At 42.8% G+C, this 19,281-nt stretch overlaps 1 protein-coding gene across 5 annotated transcripts in view; it reads right to left on the bottom strand.

Moving 5' to 3' along the window:
* The window catches only part of SGMS2 (sphingomyelin synthase 2), a 90,859-nt gene extending 72,532 nt beyond the window's left edge, over positions 1-18,327 (bottom strand). For 2 of the 5 annotated variants that reach the window (XM_008150257.3, XM_028158618.2), the window contains exon 1: positions 18,111-18,327. The gene's annotated coding sequence lies outside the window, so the exon portion shown is untranslated. Of the gene's footprint in view, positions 1-4,131; positions 4,220-17,722; positions 17,966-18,110 lie in introns of those variants that run through there. The other 3 variants (XM_028158619.2, XM_054726766.1, XM_054726759.1) reach the window with 2 other exon arrangements.
* Positions 18,328-19,281: the final 954 nt, after the last annotated feature.

Genomic DNA, 19,281 nt, shown 5'->3' on the forward strand with positions numbered 1-19,281 from the left:
TCAGCTAAGAAGATGAAGCTAACGTGAAACGTATCTGCCAAAAAGACAGAAATCTGACTACAGAAACAACGACCGGGTCCCAAAAGATATTTTTTCTGCCATTTGCAAAGTTCCATGTAGGTTTTATGCTGTGATTTTAAATTAAAACATCTCAATTTCAAACAGCCTTCGGAGGGCTTCTGCGGATTATATCTGTAGTTCACAATTACACGTGGAAACTGGCTGGTCCCCCTGAACGCCTTTTGCAAAGTAGCACTCCGCTGCACAATAATTTTACTCTTCAGTCCTACAGGGCGTTTGAGCGTTTTCCTGTGAAAGCAGCCTTAGAAAGGATGTGGACCAGGGACTAGATCTCAGAGCTCCACCTCCAGTTTCCCCCTTGTAGTCACACCCTCAGCTTATTCTGCTCCTCACTGACAACCGTGTCCATGGCAATTCACCGCTGACACTACACCACTTCCACAACTTCCATTTTCAGACACAATATTTAGAAACTACGAGTAACACTCGTGGCTTATAAACAAATAGTTAATAATAAAGCTGGCTCATCAGAAAGCTATATTTATTAAATTCTGGTTATGTTTAAAGAGTCAACCCAAATTCTCTTTAGAATATAATCTCATCTTATTTAAATAAATAAAAATATTTTAGAGGACAAGTGATTCAAAAAAAGCATTTTGTCACCTGGCCAGTGTGGCTCAATTGTTGAGCATTGAACTATGAACCAGAAGGTCACAGTTTGATTCCAGGTCAGGGCACATGCCCGGGTTGTAGACTTGACCCCAGTAGGGGCATGCAGAAGGCAGCAGATCAGTGATTCTCTCTCATCATTGATGTTTCTCTCTCTCTCTCCCTCTCCCTTTCTCTCTGAAATCAATAAAAATACATTTTTTAAAAAAGCATTTTGTTACCCTAGCTGGTTGGCTCAATGGATAGAGCATTAGCCTGCGGACTGGGAGTCCCGGGTTCGATTCCGGTCAAGGGCACATGCCTGGGTTGTGGGCTCGATCCCCAGTAGGGGCCGTGCAAGAGGTAGCCAATCAACGATTCTCTCCCATCATTGATGTTACTCTCTCTCTCTCTCTCTCTCTCTCTCTCTCTCTCTCTCTCTTCCTGCCCCACCTCACTCCCTTCCTCTCTGAAATCAATAAAAGTATATGTTTTTTTAAAAAAGCATTTTGTCAATCTTTCCTTCTTTTTTAGTTTTATGTCAGAAGGTATCAAAGGAGTCTTAGAATTTAAAAATACCCAATTAATTACTTATATAAAAAAGTAAGTATGTACGCAACCCTAAGGTAGTTTTACAAATAGCATTTTAGAAATGTTTCAAGTACATCATTTAAAACAAAACAAAACAAAAATTTAGCCTCATTTCCTTAATGATGATGGCAGAGTACGGCAGGGGCTCAACTGCTTGTGCAAATGGGGCAAAAAAATGAACAGAAATGAGCCCTGGCCAGTGTGGCTCAGTTGGTTGGAACACTGTCCAAGCACCAAAAGATTGTGGGTTCAATTCCTGGTCTAGAGGGGGTGAATGTGGGAGGCAATCTCTCTCTCTCCCCCTTCCTCCCTGACTCTCTTAAAAAAAAAAAAAAAAAAAAAGAACCGAAATGCAATTTAGGGACTAACATCATATATTACCTTTATTTTGTCTTTTCTATTAAACCATTTAGAAAGGACTTTTATAAATTTTATCCTTCTGGCTGCTGTTTCATAATTTTTCTGCTCCATGCTTGCCTACTAAAGGCAACTGATCTGTTAAGAAGGAAAACAATACAACAAAAAAGAAAGATTAAAAGAAAGAGGGAAATGTAGTTTACATTACACCACTGGATATGTGACTAATGATTGAAGAAGGAACAATAAAAGGAAGCAATCACTGTAAAATTTATAAGTCTGTTTGACAGATTGGGCCTACCTCTAAAATTCATCGATGCACAATTGAAAATTAAAAGACAGTTCATTAAGATAAGTACTCTTTACTCCAGTTTCCATCATTGTTTGCCAAATAACCAGAACTAACTTCATCTAAATTCTCTCTCACACACATATTAACACACAGAGAGAGATATAGAGAAAGATCCAGAATGTAGCTTCCTTCAAATATATTCCTGCATTCCTCCCAACCTAAAATATATAACATGAATTATCCTTAATAAACCCATGGCCTTTACGCGTGTATAATCTCTACCTTAATGATAGTAGAATCTCAGTGATAAAGAACCATTTTATCACACCCCCCCCAATTTCCTTCTCCTAAAAGTTACTAGTATTCTATATCTTTAGTTTACTTTTCTTCTTGGTTCCTACAAAGTTATCTTTGCAAATAAATGTTGTGCTGCTTCTGAAATAAAGAAACCATTATTAGTCAGAGTTTTCCTTTTTATCCCTTGTCACAATTGTCATCGCGCTTCAGAAACGTATGGGATGAGTCTGCCAAATTAACCTTCCTAAGATTACAACTTTGCGCACAGCCACATCTTTCAGGACGTCCAATATACCCTGAACTCCTCCTCCTGACAATCACTGCCTTCCTGAATCTGGTCCTATCTGGAGTGTCCTGGAAATGGCACCAAACTGGGGTAAAGACACTGATGAATCTCCACCTTCCTAGTAATCTTAGTTTCTAAATATAAAATTAGACTAACTACACTATTTAAGGATTTTTCATGCTTTACTTTTATTCCACCCCTCCCAACCTAATGGCTGATTAAAAAAAAAAAAAAGTGCCATATGAGTGGTATCATCTCTTACTACTGTTGTCCCTACTAAAGAAGGATGGGACTCAGCCTCAAGGAACTTAAAATCCAGTTGAAGAACCAAGGATACTAGATTAAAGCCAACAAAAGTCTATTTCTGATTGTCCCCAATCAAGTCCCACAGATAGTAACTGGTAGACTGTGCATTCTCAATGGTGAAAATTGGTGCTCTGAGATTGAAAACTAAAAGGTTTGTGATCTTCCAAAGGAGATTATAATTTACTAGAGGCCCGTTGCACGAAGATTCGTGTAAGAATAGGCCTTCCTTCCCCTTCCTTCACTCCTGGCCACCCGGAAGCTTGCAAGTCTTCCCTCCCGGCCACCCAAGAACCTGTAGTCTTCGCTCCCGGGTGGCCAGAAGCAAAAACTTGCCTGCTCCTGTTGCTCCCTCCACCTCCTGCCCTCCTCCTCATAGCAGGCGTCCCTCCCTGCCCGGCCACTCCTTGCCTGTGTATGCAAATTAACCCACCATCTTTGTTTGGTTAATTTGCATACTCACTCCTGATTGGCTGATGGTAGTCGAGGAGGTACGGTCAACTTGCATATTTCTTTTATTAGTGTAGATGGCGGGTGGGGACAGAGTGGGAGGGGATAGGAAAACCTGTCTAAAAAGACAACAGTGAAAACAAAATGTTGAGAAACAAAATGTTGAGAAACACTGACAGAGGAATCCACAGTGCACTTTGTATTTGCTACTAATTGGCTAAATTACCCAGACAAATTACCTAACCTAGTCTCACCTGATATACCACCAATAGCATGGATTTTTTGCTTGGATTCCAACTACATCTTCTCATCCTTCTCTTCTCAAGTTTAATGTTCCTTCCTCAAAGAGGTCCTTTCCTGACCACAGTCTAACATAGGTCTCCCCCATCTTTTGCTCTCTCAGATCTGATCCACGTTCACAAGTTGTGGTTCTGTGCTGGTTTCCTTTTTTAACTGGCTGTCTCCCACACGGGGCGGTGGCTCCATGAAGGGGAGGACCATGTCTGTTTGTGTACAAGAGTACACCCAGCCTGGCACAGAATAGGTGCTCGCCGGTTCTTGCCAAGCCCTTCCTCTTCACCAACTTTTCTTCTCCTGATGTACTAAAGGGTGGGCCGGGACCCTTTTCTAGACATTAACCCCAAGAGATGGTCTCCAATCCTAGCAATTCATGAACTCTTACTCTCATTTAAAACCACTTCAAGGTCCCCTGGGTCCCAGAGCATAACCTGTCAGAATTTTCTCCAAAATACATGATCAACTATAAAAATTTTAGTAAGATTTTTAGAGTTTTTACTATAACAGCCTTGATATTAAGGGGAATGGGATGGGGAAAGAATATTTTTTACACGTAAGATTGAATATCAAAATGACATTTTTTACTCACGAAGTCCGAGAGTTTAAAAGACCTTTCCTTTCTTAATCCCAGCGGCTGCTGTTCCTCCTTCCAGGTGCGTCAATAACTGAGCTGCTAACTGAGAGAAGAGGCCGTGGAACCCTCTAGGACAGTGATGGGCAACCTTTTGAGCTTGGTGTGTCAAACTTCGCCAAAAAACTGAGCATAACTCGGGTATTGTGTCACTTTGAGGAAAAAAACATTATTTCGCAAATGTTTCATCCTCAGGAGCAGCAAATGTTTCATCCTCGGCATGCGGCTGCCTTAGCGGCCGCGTGTCATCAGAAATGGCTACGCGTGTCAGTGCTGACACGCGTGTCATAGGTTCGCCATCACTGCTCTAGGATGTACACCATCCACATGCAAGGGGAAAACGGGTGTGAGTGAGAGGTGAGGAGTACACTGGGCAGAGGGAAATCAAACTAGAGATAGGGCGAGTTATTTCAAGTCAAACAGCAAACATTTGTACCTTATTGCCGCCCTGAAAATAGCTTCTGGCCACGTAGGAGGAGCCAGGTCAGGCATCATTACAGTGAAACACATCTTAGTGAAAATGTAACAGGAGGAGATCGGGAAGATGACAATTCTTCTGACTTGCCTACAACTACAACTATGTGTCTTTCTACAGCATCAAGATATCTGGCAAGTTCTAAACTATGTTTAGTTGGAAAAAATATATGCACAAATATATACACATATATGTATATAATTCACTAATATCCACATGTCTATATATAAAAGTTATGTGGATTAAAATAAAAAAAATGCTTCATTCCCTCAGTACTCTATTAAATGTGGTCTTTTTTTAAAAGTAAGTTAGATCTTGTTTTTTTTTATTCATTTTAGAGAGAGGGGGGTAGGGAGAGAAAAAGAGGAAGGAGAAAAGAGAGAGGAAGGGGGAGAGGGAGAGAGAGAAACATCGATGGGAATCAAGCTTGCAACCCAAGCATGTGCCCTTACCAGGCATCAAACCGGCAATTTAGGTGCACCGGATGATGCTCAACCAACTGAACCACACCAGCCAGGGAAGTAAAGATTTTTTTTTAAAAAGGTTTTAAAAAATGAATTTTAAAAGATGAAATCTACAAAACATTTTGTCCCTATGAGGCAACATCCTATTAAACAAAGGATATTAAAAGATAGTACATGATTAAAATATGAAATTAATCTCTAATAGGACCAGAAGCTTAAGTAAATATTTTCTTTAATTAAGAAAAGCAATCCTTTCTAAAAACATCAGCTGACCCCATATAGACATTTCTGCACCACACTCTCTAGTACCACTTAGTTATTTTTGCTACCAGGAAACATTTGCACAAAAACAAAATTAAAATCCTCCTCTTGCTTCTATTCTTCCACCTAAAGGAATACTAGTAAGCCCCATTATTAGCAATACACTTAATAGCTCCACAGCAACTGGTATAATTGGGGTGTTGCAACAGGAGGATAATGAAGTGGAAAACAAAGCGATATTAGTGTAGAAGAAAAAAAACAAAAACACACTTCCACACAGCCTTGCTGGGAAAATAACTACCAAGGGGGTGGGGGGGAGAACTTGCTAAAAAGAACCCTTTGGAGGTTGCTAAGGACAGTTGCTACGAGGCCTTCTAGATATTTCAGTATGCAATGGAGCAAATCAAGTTTTGAAAATGGTGAAATGTATGAAGTAACTGCAGTGACTTCACCAAAAGAACGCAGGGGCGGGAAGAGATGGGGTTTCTGAAACACAAAAGTGATTTTCTCACGTTTTCACATGTGACTTCCAAGAAGGTACGGGGTCTGAGAGGAACAGAGCTAAGCGGACCTTCCAAATCGAGCACTGATATATATATATTGTTTTTTGGTATTTCCTAGCATGATGCAGACATGTTTCTGAATTTACTATATATATATATATATATATATATATATATAGAGAGAGAGAGAGAGAGAGAGAGAGAGAGAGAGAGAGAGAGAGAACGAGAACATAGTTTCAACAGAAAAATCATATTATAGTATAGACTCCAGTGACAGAGAAAGGACTAAGGACTCTAAAAAAAAGAGGGGACACCGCCCCACGCAGGTAAAGTGGAGAAGGGAGTGAGGAAAGTTCTGCACAGGGGATGCTGAGGTCACTTGGTCTTGTGCTTGAAATCACTCCTCTAAGTATTAGTATGGCCTGACAAGATCACCATTTAAAGAAATTCTCCACATTGCAAAACCCAACGGACACTGTGTTCTCATCTTACTCAACTCCTCGAGATCTTACAACAGAAATGATTACTCCACCTTGCTTTAAACACGTGATAATGCTGGCATCTGTAACACGGCTCTTTGGTCTTCCTCCTACTCACTGGTTACTCCATGGTCTCCGACTTGATCTATAACTCTGTTATTCCTCCGGGCCTGATCTCTATCTCTCCGCTCTGCCTACAAAATCTCCCAAGGTGATTCTAGATTTCCCAGAACCTTATAACCTTATATACCACTTCTAAGCTGGCACAACTCGGGCCCTGATCTTGTCCCTGAATGTAGGTCTCTCAATCACCGCTGGCCATTGGACATCCACCCCCATTAAGATGACTAATAGGCAACTCAACTAACCACTGGCCAAAACAGAACTTTATTCCCTAACAACCCCGTCACCCACCAAAACACAAGGAGTTCCGCTTGATTTCTCCTATTCTCTCATGTCACCCATCCAAACCTATCTCCGTAAGTCTTGTTGATTCTATCTCCAAACCTCTCAAATCCATCCACTGCTCTCCACCTCCAATACCACCCCTCTGCACCAGGCCACACCACTTCTCGTGTAGAATGCTGCCAAGAGCTTCGTAATTGTTCTCCTTGCTTCTCCTCGTATCCCTTTCTACACCCCCCCCCCCCGCCCCCAGCAGCAGCTAAACTAGATGTTACAAATGTAACTCAGATCATGTCCCTCTCCTCATTGGATCACTTCACAATGCCATCTCACTGCATTTGGAATGAGACTCACACTCCTTACAAAGCTGCAGGCCCTTCCCAACCTGGTCCTGCCTGCCTCACCACCCCCTCTCAGCCCTCTCCTGCCCAGACCCTGCAGCCAGGCTGGCCTCCCTCCCTCGCCCTGGGGGACCAAGCACTTTCCCTCCCCAGGCAGATGCACAAGCTCCTCCCTCTGCTGGTTCTACTTATCCTTCACCTCTTAGTGCAAGTCTGACCTCTTCCAACAAACCTTTCCTGACGGTGTATTACAGGTTTCCCACTCTCTGCTTCGTGATGTATCACCCTTTCCTTTAAAGAAGTCCAAATCTGCACTTATCTTGTGTTCATTGGTTTTACTCACTTATCACCTGCTCAACCTCCCTTTTCAACACCCTTTTCTCTCTCAACACAGAAACTCAAACAATCTCCATTAAGGTAGAAAGCTTGACTGAATCCCTAGAATCAAAAATAATGTCTAGCATAAAGCAAGTGCTCAAAAAACTGTGTTGAATGCATTAATCAATTTCAGAAAGACTTAAGGATGGCTTGGACCCTGTTTTAGCCATCTGTGCCGTGCAGGTATTTGAAAACGTCAATCCGTTTGTGAAATCCAAGGCAACTATCTTGAGAAGTTTGTGAGAACGGTGGCTTGCCCAGTGGCTAAGGAAATTTTTTTGGTATGAAATCCACTGCTGTGGGTTCTTAGAGGATGGTTACTTCCTGGGGGCAGGTCAGCAGCTGCTCCAGGGCCTTTGTAAGCTCAGAAACTATGTTATCGCTTCACCCAGGAGAGATAAGCTCTGGGTATCTGCTTTGTACTAACAAGGATGCAACAGAAAACATGAATCTATTAATTTATCAAGATGGCTGGAAAAAGAAGGAGTTCTTACCATTTGCAACAGCATGGATGGAACTGGAGAGCATTATGCTAAGCGAAATAAGCCAGTCAGAGAAAGATAAATATCACATGACCTCACTCACTGGTGGAATATAAAGAACAACATAAACTGATGAACAAAAACAGATCCAGAGACAGAGAAGCATCGATCAGACTGTCAAACCTCAGAGGGAAGATAGGGGAGGGTGGGGGGGAGGGGGAAAGATCAACCAAAGGACTTGTATGCATGCATATAAGCCTAACCAATGGCCACAGACACCAGGGGGGGCGGTGAGGGCATGAGTGGGGGGTGGAGGGCAATGGTGGGATAAGGACACATATGCAATACCTTAATCAATAAAGAAAAAAATTTTTTAAAAAGATTGCTGGGAGATTACTGGTGAAGGAAGTTACTTGCTTGATCATGTACCTAGCCAAGACACCTTCATTCTGCTATGGAATATTGACAGGGAAAAATAAGTTATTAACCAATAATGGCTTGATGAGGATAAAATGCAAGCAAATGAGTCAGTCATGAAGGGCATTACACCACAAAGCCATGTCTTGAGAAGAGGTAAGAGACTAGAAACTACATCATGAGATTAGGCAGCCCTTTCCCAGGGCTGGCATAAGGAACAAATCAAAACATAGACGGTCCTAGTAACTCTCTGTATTCATTTCCTGTTACTCCTGTAATAACTTACTACAAATTTAGTGGCTTAAAACAAAACAAATTTATCTTTTTACAGTTGTGGAGGTCAGAAGTACAAAACAGGCCTCACTGAGCTAACACAGGGCTGCATTCTTTCTGGAATCCAGGGGAGAACATTTTCTTGCCTTTCTTCTAGAGACTGTAAGCCTTGGCTCATGGCCCCCTTCCATCTTCAAAGCCGGCAATGGCTGTTGGAGTTTTTCTAGTGATGCCAACTCTCTGGTTCTGACTCTTCTGCTTTCCTTTTCCACTTCCAAGGACGCTTGTGATTTCATTGGGTCCACCCAGAAAACCCATGAGTCTCCAATCTTAGCATCATCTGGTTAGCAACCTAATTCCACCTGCCACTTTACTTCCCTCTTGCCGTGTGCTGGAGACTAAGATGTGACCATCTCTGGGGACCATTATTCTGCCTACCACTGTCTTCTGTCTTCCATCGTAATGAGAAAATAGCCATATAAACTTCACAGGTACAAGCTACTCTCCTCAAATAAGGATATTTAACTACTTTAATTTATAATAGGTGAAAGCCCTAAAACTAAAAAAAATTAAATACTGCTAGAATAGTAGGCGTAATTTGCAGCTCTTCTTGCTGAGCTGAGTGTGCTGAACAGTGGAATGGGAGAATACACCGCTCCTTTCCCAGACCACCGCCAGGCCTGACAGCGCACTCAGAAGCTATTAGACAGAAATGTTTGCTAATACCATATTGAAAATATAGCGTTGATATCTTTCAATAACAAGAGCGAAATGTATGACCTAGTTGTAATCCTCCACACAGTAAATCATAAGGAGTTTGACAATCATAAGGAGTTTGAACAGGTGTGATTTTTCCTTTGATAAAGCTACAAATTTAAAGGGCCCAACCTGTGAGATACATACTAGAGTCCACGGTCAATAGTGTAGTGGTTAGACTCTGCAAGCCAGACAGTCTGCTTTGGAACCTAAGTCTTCTGTGTGACCATAGGCAAGTGATTTAACCTCTGTCAAACAGGGACCCTAAAATGGGTATAGTATCTGCTCCACAGTGATTTAGGAGGAATAAGTAACTAACAGTTCTAAGTGCTCAAAACCAATTCTCACACATAGTAAGCTCTGTAAGTATTTGTTAAGTAAAATTTTAAACGTTCCTGTTTGCTGCTCATAACTTGCCAATCATGCTATATTCCAAGGGAATGTATTTCTCAGTACTAACTAATCTATCATAGAGGATATGATATTATATATATATATATGTATATATACACACACACACATATATGTGTGTATATACACACACATATACATATACACACAGATATATACACACACACATATATATGTGTGTGTGTGTGTATATATATGTGTGTGTGTGTGTGTGTGTGTGTGTGTGTGTGTGTGTGTGTATATATATATATATATATATATATATATATAATTTAACATAAACAATGCCCTTTGTTGCTATTAAAGTTCGGTAGCAACTACTGGGGTAGCAATAAATGGATGATTAAGCAACTCGCTGAACAAATGCAAATCTCAGAAAACAGAAGCAGCTGCAGCTGTGTTACATACACCGTCTCAGGGCCTCCCAAAGAAAGACGCAGAGCATTGGGGAGGACAGTAGGGTCTGTGATTCTTAACTGCGCCGGCATTTTCTGGGACAGTGGTGTTCACGGCACAATCCTGCTCAGAAGGCCGAGCTCTGCAAGGACAGCAGCATTTGTGCTACACTAACAAGCATCCGCTGAGAGGCCCGGCATACTGTGAGGGCAGCTCTGAAAGCTTTCCAGCGTTCACAGTGATCTCATAAACTTCTTATAAAAGTTCTTGAATTCAACGGCAGTGTACAATCGACTTCAATATTTTCATTTTAACTCGGAAGGAAAGGAGGAGGGGAGCGTGGAGTAGCATCCGGACCCTACCAGTACAAGGCAAGATGTGACAAATAGATATTCTAATCCTGAAATATGTAAGCCACCTTAATGAGAAATACTGTAACAATTTGATTTTTTTTAGGTAATAAGATTGAGCCCTTTGTTTTCAAAGTTAGAGGTACAGCTTAGTGTGCTAAAAATAACAATAGCTAAGCACTCGGTATTAATACGAATCAGCCATTATTCTCAATGTTTTAGCCACAGAAAGTCATATCATCCATACATTCATCTTATGAAGTAAATACTATTTTATTTCCATTTTACAGCCCAGAAATGGAGATTCATCTGGGCAAGTTGCCCCAGGTCACCTAGTGGTAAGTAGTGGCGGAGTGAGGACTCAAGTCCATGCTGGCCTAAGGAAGCCGGCAGGCATTCATCTTTGTGGCATTACTTAATGACCTGTAGGCAGCACAGACCGGAGAAGCATTCCAGGAAATGGGGTGGAGACATACAATCCCGTGTAAAAAATATATCCCAGCGAACCTGCCATACCTCGGAAACCAGTGGAGACCTTACGGGAAAGCTATGAAGGATCTTGGGCGTTAGAATCCGCTGGCTCTGGCTTCAAATCCCTGCTCCACCTCCTACCAGCTCCACAGCCTTGAGTACACTAACCTTTCTACACTGTTGCTGCCTCCACAGGGGAGAGAACACAATTCCTACTTTGCATGTCTGAAGGTGAAGACAGCATTTCCTCGGATCTCCACTAGCTCCTACCTCAGAGGCCCTACCATTATTTAACGGGCACCATTTCACTTGGCTGCCTCCGGCCCTGTGTTTGAGGAAGCTCCGAGAACCAACCTGAGGGTCTGGCCTCTCTATTTGGCCCCTGTTTCAAAGGCTGACCTTCACTCCCAACTACGGCTGCCAGTCTTTTTCTGAAAGGTCTCCACAACCCTTTGGAGATGGGGTGCTATCTAAAGGTATCCCCTCCATGGCACCCCAATGAGCTAAGCAGTCCATGACCCCAAACCACTTACTCTTTGATCCTCTTCCATACCCCTAAATAAAAAAGTTCATTCCTTCACAGTTTATCTAGGTATAGACCAGACTACCTAACGAAAATAGTTCCCAGATAAGGAGAAGTATCCTTAACCCATGTAGGTGGGGTGCGTGTGAAGAGGTGGCTTCCCAGGATTGTCATTGGCAGAGCAGCCGAGAGAGAGACAGCCCTGCCACCCCTGCCAGGCCCTCGAGCATCACACAACATGGCTCTGTCCCAACAGGAGGAGCCAGTTCCCAGGCCTGGGGAGGACACGCCCCCCTCGAGGAATCTGCACTTGGCATGGCCCCATCTTCCTTTCTGCAGTTCTTTTCCCACCTGTGGGCCACGCCTCCCTTCAATCCCTCCCAATTTGTAGAAAAAAAGTCTTTTTAAAAGTTTATTTCTTGTCATGTATTTTGCATTTCTAATCATCTTAATCCAAAGAGGTGATTAAAGTGCAGGGATGGATGCTTATTCCCCAATTTTCCATCAATGTGATACCTCCAGTTCCACAGTTTCAACTGGACAGTAATTTGCCTTTATTCAGATAATCAAGGGGCCCTTCCTTGGTGTGGGCAAGTATGCTGGGTCAACTTACCAGCTGCGGATGCTGAAGGTGGGTATTTCAGCTCCTGTTCAGTTGTGCCTGAGGCTGGCCCTGACAGCTAGGCACCTCCCTTTCCACAGCGGGAACGTATCACTACACATCCTCACCCAGGCCTACCAGGCCGAGAAGTGGGACGTACCTGAAGGGCCCTTCGGTAGTTTCACCCGGCTTGACTTTTAGTAGTTGGCTGTCTTTTCTGCCTCTTGGGCCTTGAATTTGTTACCTTTCATTCCCCTCCCATTTAACAATTTTACTATGTGATTTTATTTAAATTTTTTAAACAGTACAAAGGGGTATATTGAAAGAAAAGATGCACATATACCCAGCTGGCGTGGCTCAGTGGTTGAGCATTAACCGACTTATGAACCAGGAGGTCATGGTTCAATTCCAGTCAAGGCACATGCAAACTTGCGGGCTCAACCCCCAAAAGGGGGCCGTGCAGGAGGCAGCCCATCAATGATTCTCTCTCATTATTGATGCTTCTCTCTCTCTCTCCCTCTCCCTTCCTCTCTGAAATCAATAAAAATATATATTTTTTAAAAAGATCCACATACCAGGGCCTCAATCCAGTTAATGCTTCTTCTTCTTTTTCAAAAAATCTAAGAATGTGCACAAGTTTGTTTTGAAAGTTTTAAGCAACTCTCAAACTAAGACACCGAATTGTAAGGTTGAATTTTGAATTGTAAGCAAGTAATCAAATTAGTGTTTGGCAGCAGGGAAAACCACTCAGCAGATAAGGGATTATCCTATTTACACATTAATTCTATTAACTGTTTCTCTAAATTCTACTTCCAATCACTAGAAATTAATAAATTGAACTGATTATGGTTTCTGTATGAAGAGGCTGAATTGGACACCACTCGCATTCCAGCGTCCTTTATCAAAACCATCAGGATAAAGTAACTAGCACTGCAAATGGAAAAATAAACCCAAAGCAAAATTAAAATTTTTGACTCAGAGTAGCAAAGAGGGTATGATATTATAGTAAAACTTGAGAATATTTATTTTATTATTATTTTTTAATCCTCACCTAAGGACATTTTTCCATTGATTTTTGAGAGAGTGGAAGAGAGAGGAAAGACAGAGAGAAACATCAATGTGAGAGAAATACATTGATTGGCCGGGGAGGAGCCTGCAACCAAGGTATGTGCCCATGACCGGAATTGAACCCAGGACGCTCTAGCCACAGAGCCAAACCAGCTAGGGCAAACTTGAGAATATTTAAATGAAGACATGCTTTCTACCTAAAATGAAAATTAGCTAATGATTTCATTAAATCAACCCAAAATGTCTTACTAATAGTATACTTTTCAAGAGATCAAACCACAAATGTGTAAAGTTTTTTCGTTTTAAAGAAAAAAGGTGACCTACTTAAAATTTATGGACTTTATTTTAAACCTAGTGATAAATCTGCTAAATGCAGTATCTGAAAATTTTAACTTGTCTATCTTACTGGGTGCCTAAGGAAGCAAACTGAAGAAGTGGTTTTTATTTTAGAGAGCTGCTCGGCACGATTAGCACTGCTCTATAGGCTAATAACAATAATACAAACACAAACAGTTCTTTAAGAAAGCCTGTGTGTTCCGTTTTCATCAGATAAATCCCTTGTGTAATGAGCTATTGACCTATTGTGCACAGAGAATGTTGATCCTATTGCTGAAATCTTACTAGAAACACTAGAGAGACACAGAAATTGAAACTCTTACATTTTAAAAAGAAAGGAGAAAGCTTTCTAATTCTGAATATGGTTTTTAAAAGGACAGCTAAATGAAACATTATAAATCACTTTTAAAAATGCAACATGACTAAAATAATCACAGATGTGCCCAGAGATATAGGTAGAAGGCTATTTAATACAGAGTTGCTAAATATAGTGAAAACTGCTCTGGCCAGGTAGCTCACTTGGTTAGAGTGCCGTCAGGTGCAGGTGGATCCTGGTGAAGGCAGACAAGAATGAACCAATGAATGCATAAATAAGTGGAACAACAAATCGATGTCTCTCTCTCTCTCTCTCTCTCTCTCTCTCTCTCTCTCTCTCTCAGGCAGACAAGAATGAACCAATGAATGCATAAATAAGTGGAACAACAAATCGATCTCTCTCTCTCTCTCTCTCTCTCTGTCTCCCACCTTTCTCTCTCCCTCCTTCCCTCACTCCCTCCCTTTTTCTCTCTAAAAATTAACTAAAATTTGGCCGAAACCGATTTGGCTCAGTGGATAGAGCGTCGGCCTGCGGACTCAAGGGTCCCAGGTTCGATTCCGGTCAAGGGCATGTGCCTTGGTTGCGGGTACATCCCCAGTGGGGGGGTGCAAGAGGCAGCTGATCGATGTTTCTCTCTCATCGATGTTTCTAACTCTCTATCCCTCTCCCTTCCTCTCTGTAAAAAATCAATAAAATATATTTTAAAAAATTAACTAAAATTTTATAAACTGAATTAGTGAAAACTGGAAACAAATGAACTATCAAGATGCAGATATATAATAGAAAACTATAAATGATGTTGTAGGAGTATTTTGGTAATATAAAGATGGGTAGAAAAAAAGTAAGTTACAAAGTAGGATGTAGAGAATGAACCCAGTTTTGTAGAGAATAACTTTCTAGCTGTGTAACTTCAGTAAAGTTACTTAATTTCTCTAAATCAGTTTTCTCTTCAATGAAAAGAAGATAATCATAGTATCTACACCTCACAGGGCTAGAGTGAGGATTACAGGAGATTCCGGTGTATAAAGCAACTGGCACATTGCCTGCCTAATAGTAAGCTCAATACATGTAAGCTCTTTGTGTTATATGTTCATTGGGTAAAAAGAATTTGAGAATATAGAGGTAAGTGATTTTCTGGGTGGTGGCTAATTTGTTTAACTTGTACTTTTAAACTTCTATAAGTAACATACTACTTATAATATGGGGAAATACTAATGAATTGGAATATTCACATACAGTGATTATTCTTTAAAAAAATCTACCATTGTGCTTTGCTCACAATAAATAAATCTTGGTTGAGTTGAATTTACCCTTCAGAACTCATTTAAACAAGTTTGCCCTAGAACGTTAAAAATTACTTAACTGAAGGGCTAAACTTGCTTATAATAAACTGGGTAAAGCAAGGCATACTTACATTGTTCAGCCCCTTAAATAATTTAAGAGCCTCACTTCAAGACCTATTAGAATGCCACTAGAACTTTCATTATCAAGTGGGAAAAAGCCTAAGGTAAGGTAATCACTTCTAGTTTCCTCCCAACTCCACCCCTCTCCTCCTCCTTGACACTTTCTTTTCCTTTCCATAATCCAAGCCCAAGGGTTCTCTCTAGCAGACTGTAACCCCCAAGGACAGTAAGTGCGTTTAGCATCAACAGTACCCAGCATAGTGACTGGAATGGTAGGTGCTCACTGAATGTTCACCAACTGGCTGAATTGAATAAATGTCTGATAGCAGTAGTTCGGGATAGAGGCTTCAATTCCCCCCTATGAGAATTGGATAAGATAGGTAGACTTGACCAGCCAGCGTGGCTCAGTGATTGAGTGTCAACCTATGAACCAGTCTGATTCCTGGTCAGGGCACATGCCCTCCTTGCGGGCTCCATCCCCAATGTGGGGAGTACAGAAGGCAACTTATCAATGATTCTCTCTCATCATTGATGTTTCTATCTCTTTCTCCCTCTCCCTTCTTCCTCTCTAAAAATGAATAAAAATATATTTTTAAAAAAGGATAGGTAGACTATCTTTAGTTTGAAACTGTCTAGAATTCTTAGTTGTTCCTTACACACACACACACACACACACACACACACACACACACACAAAACATCTCACTTCAAAGTATCATTTCTTTAAAAAGAAAATGTTCTTACTTGTATTCCATTGTCTATTTTAATGGATATAAGATTATTTCCATTTTCCCCTGTACAATTTTTTTTTTAAAGTCCCACAAGAATCCCAGAGAGTTTGAGTAACGCATTCAAAGTAATTCAGCAAGTAAGTTACCACCTAGTGAACCTCAGGTTTCTGGATGCCACTGCTCAAGATCTCGCGAGAAGGCCACCTGTGACCTTTGACCCTGAAGGTTGTAGATATCGGGAGAACAAATGTTTTCAATAACCTGAGCACGTGCTGAAGCTTCTTCCAAATATTTCCCAGGGCTTTTATGAGATTCTGCAAGAAGAGAAACTAAGGACAGGAGACCTCCAGGTTCCTACGTCAACCAGCTTTACTTAAAAACGAAACGAAAGAAACCAAATTAAATATTAACTCATGAAGAAAAAATACTTCAACCAGAAGACTATTGGGAAGCAAGGCTATCATCGAACCAAGGGAAGGGCTATAGAAAGGAAAATTTGCGCAGCTTATATATTTTTTTTAAAGGTGAAGGATAAAGTTTGAGAGTTTTCCACATATGCAGCCTTCCTCCAAATTCCAGGTTTTCACTTCCAGCCACTGCTCGGACTTTGTTTAAACACTAAATGGCAGTTCCCTTAACACGAGGTGGGACCGAAACACCTTTCAGATATTTACATCGAAATGTTGACCGTCCTGGTATACACACTCAGAATGCAGACATCCTAGGAACCTGCCGAAGGATTGCACATACGGAACCTCAGTCTACCAGCTTTATACGTAGAAAATTTTGTGGAAATTAATTGGTTATTAACTGAGCCCGCTGGAACATCCTCTTATTTATACATAAACAGTAATTTGTTGAGGTTTCCTTTGTGCCAGACATTATAGCTCCTTTGCACTATAGTCCTCAAGTCCTCGGAAGTCCTTGTAAGTCCCATTTTACTAGATCAGAGTGCTTAACTGAGAACCCACGATTAACAGATGGGAGGAGGGGTGAACCAAGGATGTGAAAAGTTAAGTTTAAATTCAAAATGCACATCTAACCTAGAGACACTAAACAGATCTCTAGGCCAATTTAAAATGCATGTCAAAATGATTTTAAGGTCATATCAGAGCAGGCACGATAAAATAGAAGAATGACAAAGACTGACAAATAAAAGCTTACAGGACTTGACACCAGTTATTTCAAGACGTAGCCGCGGGTTATTAACAATTATCCATGTCTCAGAAAGAGGGACAGTTCCCTTCCACCTATTTGCGCTGAGAAACCAAATCTTTCCTTAAGGGGACGGGCCAAACGTTGAAAGGTTTCAGCGTGGGCTGCCCAGAGCAGGGTCATCACTGTCCACACAGCATCAGCAAGTGCCTCGCAAAAAGAAAAAGAGTCAGTCCCTCCTTCACCATCTGAATTCAGCCTTGACCTCCGGAGTGTCTCTCTGGACAACCTATGGTTTAAGTGTCCTTTCAACGCCAGGACCGAGTTACCCGAAATGGTTGCAAATGAATGAGCTGAATGCTCCAAAGCAAAGAAACAAGCCACACATCCATCCTCTAGCTGGCAAAATCCGGCAAGGATGCCCTGGGGTGGCGCGCGTGGGGGCCGAATTGGAACCACGTCTCTGGTTAGTCCACCTCCCGGCTCCTCGCGCTTCGCCGGGCGCGCGGCTCCCCACCCCATCCTCCTCCCCGGCCCCTCCGGGCGCTCCTTACCTGCACCCCGCCAAAGGCTCCAGCGCCCCGCGGAGGGTCTGCTATAGCGGACGGAGCCCGCCGCCGCAGCCACCCCCAAGCCGAAGCCGCTAGAAAGTTTGCTCCGCGTCTCGCCCTCTCGCGCCGCGGTGCCGCGAGGGAAGCTGTTCTCCGGGTCCCCTCCCACGGCCGCCGCCCCCAGGCCGCTCCCGGCAGCGCTGCAGCACCGGCGGGGCCCGGGCGGCTCCGTGCGCGTTGGGCGGGGAATCCCCGCCCCACTGGGCCCGGCGCGGCGCTGGCTGTTTACCGCGGCCGCGGCCCGCTCTCCCCGCCCGCCGCCTTGCGCGCTCCTGACATCATTCATTCTCTCCCAGCGCGCCCGCCCCCTCCTGTCCAAACAGTGACTCACCGCGGCCGCGGGCGGCGGTGCCGGCTCCCGCAGCTGTGGCCAGAGGCGCTGAGCGGAGCTCGACAAACCGGTGCGACTTCTTAAGAAGAGAGCCCGGGCCGACGCTCCCCTCTCCCGGCCTTTAAAGGTGCAGGGAGGAGGGGCTTGGCTGGGGGAGCCGATTGGCTCTGCGCGGAGAGGCTGAGCGCCCGGAGCGGACCTCCTTGACCAGCCGCTGAGCTCAGTCTGGGAAAGTTGTTTGTTTAGGTGTCACTCCCAGTAACTTTCAAGGGTGCGGCTGGGAAGGGATCCCCCACCCCCGCACCTCGCCTAATTCAGGAACTGCTTCCGGACGTGGAAGCGAGTGGGCCTGCGGGCACCAGCGGTTGGCCTAAGTCTCAGAGGTGAGTGTCCAAACCTCGCAGTGCTGCCTGGCAGGATTAGTCATCAGTCCGCACCGTGGCAACTCTAGGTGCGAGCTGGAAGGGTGCTCCGGGTTAATGAAGCTAATAATACTTTCCCTTCAGTGACTAACCACCGTGTCACTTGTCCTGCTAATTGATTCACTTCTCGTTAAAGATAAGGAACCGTAACCAAAATAAACAGTGAAAAGAGTCTTTCTTTGCTCAACTGAACACTGCACTTCCCCGCAGCTTTGGGGGCACGAGGCCGTCATGTGTGGTTTCTTTGATGAGCTCAGCAATTATGTTTTTAGAAGGGGTGTTGCCTTCTTTAAAAAAAAATGGTCAGGGCTCTACATTTCTTGGTGTTGCTATTCATACACCTGCTGGGCAGTTTTCAAAGTAAAGGATGGCAGCCTCAGAAATTCCAACTACGATGAATCAGAGGGAATTTGGCCAAATCTTTGTTGAATTTAATTGACAGAAATGTTTTTAGTTAATTGCTACCTGGGGACAGGCTAATTATGTTTAGGATTTACACTGGCTTATGGGTGATTCCATATCATCAACAAAAACAATCCCAAGGCATCTCTGGATACCTCGTGCAGAAGTAATGTGGGTAAACAATCATTTGTCTATATGGCAATTAAACACAATGGTAGCAGAATAAAAACATACAGGGCAGTCCTGAAACAGACAACTGTGAGATGTTACTAGAGCAGTCTCCCCCAAATGAAAATGCTTCTGAAATTAACCAAAGGTTCCATATCATTGTTGTGGAAAATGCACTC

The sequence above is a fragment of the Eptesicus fuscus genome, chromosome 2 (genome assembly GCF_027574615.1).
Source record: "Eptesicus fuscus isolate TK198812 chromosome 2, DD_ASM_mEF_20220401, whole genome shotgun sequence".
Taxonomy (NCBI): Eukaryota; Metazoa; Chordata; class Mammalia; order Chiroptera; family Vespertilionidae; genus Eptesicus; species Eptesicus fuscus.